Consider the following 6,168-nt stretch of genomic DNA (forward strand, 5'->3'; position numbering starts at 1 on the left):
AGACTAAAGACACCCTTTAGTCCCGGTTGGTAAAACCAGCCGGGATTAAAGGGGTCGCCACGCTAGGCACAGTCCCCACACCTTTAGTCCTGATTGATATTACTAAAGGACTTTGCGCTAAAAAAATATTAGAAATTCCAAAACTATATAGGGGATGCAATCCTTTTGTATTAACTCGCGAGGAGCCATTTAGTCTTGGTTTGTGTTACTAACCGAGATTAAAGGGACCTTTAGTCCCGGTAACACAAACCGAGACTAAAGGGTCCGAGGGCTTTAGCCCTTTTTCAGCCACCTGTGGGGGACCCTTTAATCCCGGGTGGTAAGACCAACCGTGACTAAAGGTTTAGTCCCAGTTGGTCTTACCATCCGGGATTAAAGGGTCCTCCACAGGTGGCTGATTTTTTTCACCCGGGACTAAAGGGTCTCTCACAGGTGGCTGATTTTTGATCCGAACTAAAGAGGGGCCTTTAGTCCCGATTGTTATTTGATTCGGGACTAAAGCTCTTTTAGTCATAGGTCAACTTTAAATCGGGACAAAAGAGGATGCATGAAAGTGGGTTCTTTGCGCTACGTGTGCTAGCTAGGCTTGTACCAGAATAATTATCTGTACGTGTATCCTGTCATGAGTGCGCTTGGTTAGCTCATGTGTGATGCGAGTACTTAGTGTCATAAATAATTGACAACAATTGTATCTTGTACATGCATGGATCGGAGTGCATATGAGGGTTTATGCATGGAAGACATATATATACAATAGCGGATTTGCTTTGCTTTGGCAGCCTTGTTTGATCGACTGAGAGTAGTGAAAATTTTGCTGAGATGTGTCCCGATGGGATGTCCCAGTATAATTCTTTTTATTTTACATGCTAGCTAGATACCATTTTCCATGCACTCGATGCGTGTATATGCTCCAACAGCATTGGGCAGCAGCTTGGCTGCAAACTAGTTCCAGAAGGCTGGCGTGCAACATGTACGTACGAGTAGATTTTTCTACTTGAGCTCTTCAAATACTCAGCCAACCTATGATCTCTTGTATTAGTGTAATGTCCGTACGCAAATTATTATTGCATTTAGGTTCAGATTGTGTATTGGAGACTGGAGATGCATTTGTCAGTGCTTGATGCACCTTTGAAAAAGAAGCAACCTGCAGCATGTCTATTTCCTCCATGTTCTCCGTCATCCATTCAGCCGCGTCCAAGGGGATGCAATGCATCATTCCACATGTGCACCGACGGAACGCACGCCCCGTCTCTGACTGATGATAGATCAGCCGCCGTACATGGTTTTAATTAGGGTGATCTCGTCGATCCCTGTTGATTGGTTTGGACAAGAGCTTTTAATTTCTTAGGGCCGGATAGATGTTGCCACCGTGCGAGCCGGCCGGCCAGATCCTCTGGAGTCTGGAAGCAAGGATACTGTCCTCCTGTTGTCGCAGTTGGATACATACATCCATCCGAGCAACCAACTGCTTCCTCGGTTTGTCGGCTCTACACTATGGTCATTTAGTCTGCGAATTATTTTTTAGTCTCGGCTGACAACTTTTCATAAGTGTAATAATAATTCCTGAGTGACCCTCCTCTATGAAAAGGCTGAAGTCAGGAACTTTTATCAGCATATACTATATACAAAAACTGCTTCCCTGTTCCTCAACACAGCACGGCGTATTTTTGTCTTAAATAACAACTAGCGATTGTGAATTGAACGAGTTCTCAGCGGGTAAGGTTCCTCGCGATGGAATCTGTCCACTAGAGTTTGGGTCATCGCATTTTTCTAGATTTATTCTAAGATTTAACTGACGCTATTCTTTCGATGGTAGATGATGTGCCCGTCGATAGTGAGGCGTCAGTGGTGACTTCGTCAGTCTCGAGGATTTGCTGACTCAATCTTTCAGAGGTGCTCATAGAGGTAGGGTTGCGTGCGTGTACGTGAGTATCTGCATCTGTATTATCATTCGAAAAAAAGTATGGCACGATCTAATAATCCAATAATTACAAGAACTAGCTTGTGCAGCACTTTTTTCCTTTTGATGAGAACTGCACAGATTGGGGCACCGACACTATCTAGATGCATATATCCGACACATGGTTCTGGGCCAGCTGCTGCTCGCGTTGCGTTGGGACCGCCGGGCTGCGGCTGCGGCTGCGGCTAGCAACTAGCACTAGCAGCTGAGCTCCACGGGAACAGAGCAGCATGTGCGCGCGTGGCAGGACACGCATACACACATCGACACAGCACAGTAAGCACACGCACAGAGAAGAAGGTGCCGCGCCATGATAGCCTGTGTCGCCGGTGCTGCTCCTAGTCAAGGAGTAGGTTTGCTGGTTTGGTAACCATCGATCGGCATCCAATCCATCATGCTTCACAACGCGCGTTCAGGTACCTTTTAATTTCTTCCTCCCCCACCCCCCACATGGACATCTCTCCTTTCCAGGTCTCATGGCACCATGCTCCCTCCGCCATGGCTAGGCAGGAGCAGGAGCTGCCGGGACGCAAAAATATCACACGGGCGGACTCATGCTTTGCTCCGGTCCACGCAGGCTCCAGAGGCTTCGGCAGTGGCGTGCATCATGTTGCTGCACCACCGACCTGCTGCGTGCATCATGTGTACCTAATACGGCTAAATGTCATCTTGGAACAGTACTAGCTATACGACAAATTGTTGCATTATCATCTTGATTTGACACTGGAATAATGTGCACCGGTCGTCAGAGGAAAGAAAATAAGTCTCCTCAGATCAAGAAATACATGGAGGGCATAGGCTTAAAAGGTATTAAGATCCACGGACGGAAGGTTGTGGTATAAAGATCCTTCTTTCCAGATGGTACACGCAGACCCCAATTAGTTCCTGATCCATAATATAGCCTGCTTCCAAATAATCCTTGTGAAATATGAACCACTAACATATGGAAGGTTGCGGTTTAAAGAACCTTCTGATGGAAATCTGAAATCAGTGTCACGACAGGCTTTTCGGACGATCGATCAGAATGGAATCAACGCCCCTACAGTTCTGATGTTGGATTATTTCCCTGTCATACTGTGGACAAATAAAAGTCCTGCCATTTGCGTTCAAAGAAATACACTGTGGACACTGGACAAAAGGACCAACCAGTCCTCCACTCCCCCCTGTCAATCCTTTACAAAAAGAATTTGTCGTCGCCACTGTAACATCAGGGACAAGGATAACATGGGCACAGTGCACCTGCTGCATCTATGTCACCTTCTCGCTTTCCAAGCCCATGCGTGCAGAGATTGCATGGTGGTAGCTTCCATGCTTCTGTTGTCTGTTAAGAAAGTTCAGTAGACCCAAATGAATTCTTTTTTAATTAAAAAACAATATTTCTACCTAACTTAACTTTTTCGTGACTTTAATGTCTCGTCTGAAACGCTGTGCTTAGTTAAGTTAATGTGTAGGATGATGACCTGCACAGCAATTAGCATACACTAAAACCACCGAAGTCAGGTGGTGTGCTGGGTAGCTTTCATGCTGTTCACAAGGACTACGTGCGAAAAGCAAGCAAGATTCTTTTCTTCTTCCCCGCAAAAGATGCAAGAATTGTTTGATTGGATAGTACTCATTCAAGATAGTAGCTGGAGATCGACTTTTATCGGGTTTTTTTTTTGGCAAGAGCATTCACTGAGACAACAATCTTGCAGCAGCTACAAGGTGCCAATCTGAACTTAATGGATTTGGCATTACACTTTGGTTAGCACACACACATCAGTTGCTGACGGCTGACCCATGTCTTTGTTTGCAATCTCTCCTACTGTTTTTATTCTGAGCTGTCAGTCTCTTACATTGTACTGCAACAAAAACCAAAAGACAGGCCACAGTATTGTGTAACGGATCTGAGTGCACCCTGTGCACATATATGAGTACGCTCCGTACAAACTAAATAAGTAACGTGTACTGTAAATGCTCATGATCTCTTTTCAGACTACTAGCCAATTTTCCTGTGCAGATCTCCTTTTGCTATGATCTGGACTGTAATCACTATTCAACCAGCTAAGGATTAGGTTTAGAGCTACACTAATTTATGCTTAATAGTCAGGACTAGGATCATGCAACACACCTAACCCATTTGACTGGGTCGTAGAAGATGTTGGCCATGATGATGTTCTTCTCTACTCGTCTAGACAATATGAACAAGTCCTTATACCCATGGCATACTATTGCTTATTGTTCTACAGCAATCCATAACTGCAATAACCTACATGTCTGCACTAAATCACTAGGATAATCAATTTACTATTTGAAAGGTATCTAGAGAACAACGTTGCGTATCACTTAGGGCTGCACTGATCTGTCTTAAGCTCTAAATGAGCAACTCCTAGCACGTCAATCGGCTGTCATATCTGTGCATCATTTTTGTACCCTCACACACCGGTCTCAAATTACCAATTTAATCAGCCAGCTGAAGCTCAATTTATACAGCACTGCCTAAAACTGCTTACTCCAGTGTTGGTTACAAATCAAGAACATGATGCTTGCTTACAGCCGATTGAACCTAGTCACTTACCTAAAACAGCCTTGGCAGCCATTTCAATTCATATGCTCCAGCTATGTAACCTATCACCACATGGAGCGAGTGAAACATGGGTCCATCACTCCACCTGTATACTGTATTTTTTTTCATCAGCACTTGATGAGCTGAGGTGGTCCTGCAAGTGCAATAACTGCAGTGTCTTCTTCCCTGCTGTGAGTGCTTCAACTACCTGGTGCCCCTCATATGGGGCAAGGCAAGCCTCTGCATCAATGGCCATCCATGGCAATGTGCTGCAGCAGCAGGTATGGAGCCCCCAGCAAGGGCTGGCAGCTGGCTACCCAGTGGCCCTGATGCCCTTGCCTTTACTGAGCACCTTATTCTGGGCAGGAAGTTTGGCAAACAAACACCGATCCCCTTCTTCTGAAAGGATGAACATGGCAATGGAGGAATTCAGTTCGGCAAGATGATTGAACTGCTAGTACATTAGTAGTACATATTGTAACTGAACTCATGTCCTATGATTCTCGGTACAGATGGCATGAGTGATGATAAATTTTTTATAATATCATGCGAGTCATTTTGATAAGAGATAATCCCGGAGTGTGTCATCAGACAGTGACTGCATGGATAAACTTGTACTTGATGAAGGTCAAATAGATGAATTGAGATCACATAAACCATAACTGTCTAGATAGACACTTGATGCAGCAACTTTCATGCATTCATGATACGCAGATAAGGATAAATTATGTTAAAATTCATAACCCACAATCCACATCACCCCAAGGCCTGAACAAAAATACATGATGGTTTCTTCTCTTTTTCAGAGTTGAAAATTTCAAAAGAACACCACAACTTAACCACCACTGTCTTCTTCTTGGTAGCACCATCCAGGTATCTTGGACCGGGTAAACAAGATTTAATCCTTTTAATTTTCTCATGGCTATCAGAGATGATTAAACAAGGTTTGAGCCAGTAATTAATGTTGATCAGGCAAGAGAGTCAAGGACAATGGCCTAGGGTGCAAATCCATGCATGGCCTCTCAAGAATCTCAAACTAACTGTGTGCCACCCTTAAAATATTTCATCCAAGCTCAGAACTCCATGTTACTAAATAGTAGTATATTGCATTTCAAATATGGATCATGATCGTGAGGGGGAGAGGGGCCGCGGGGGGGGGGGGGGGGGGGGGGGGGGGGGGGGGCAAGACAGGGGTTCAACCCCTAGATTTGTGCTTAATTTTCTCTTAAGCTTCATTAATGACTGACTCCATTGGGCCCCATAAACTATCTACAACTACTAGCTAATACTGTAAGAAATTACTACTTGGGACAAGCTAGCTAGATGATCCAAATGACATACTGGATGAAATTCAGGGAGGTTATTTGTCCAGAAGTGTTAGGCAGTTCGTGTTTGCTGCGCTACTAGATTACTTTTTCATATATATATAGGGGTGCATAATTTTAGTAAAGTTTTGCTTTTGCAGCTCCAAAGAGGGCACATTCAACTAGCTGACATATCAATGTCTAAAATATGAATAAATGATTGTTGGCGAAAACAATCCAAATCCCAGATGAGGCCTATAAATTTAAAACTACTCTTCTAAGGTGAATACAAATTTACGAGGAACCAAAGGAAAATTCTCAAAATATATAAGTTCCAATCTTCCATGACACTGAGAAGA

This window comes from Setaria viridis, chromosome 7, assembly GCF_005286985.2.
Source record: "Setaria viridis chromosome 7, Setaria_viridis_v4.0, whole genome shotgun sequence".
NCBI lineage: Eukaryota > Viridiplantae > Streptophyta > Magnoliopsida > Poales > Poaceae > Setaria > Setaria viridis.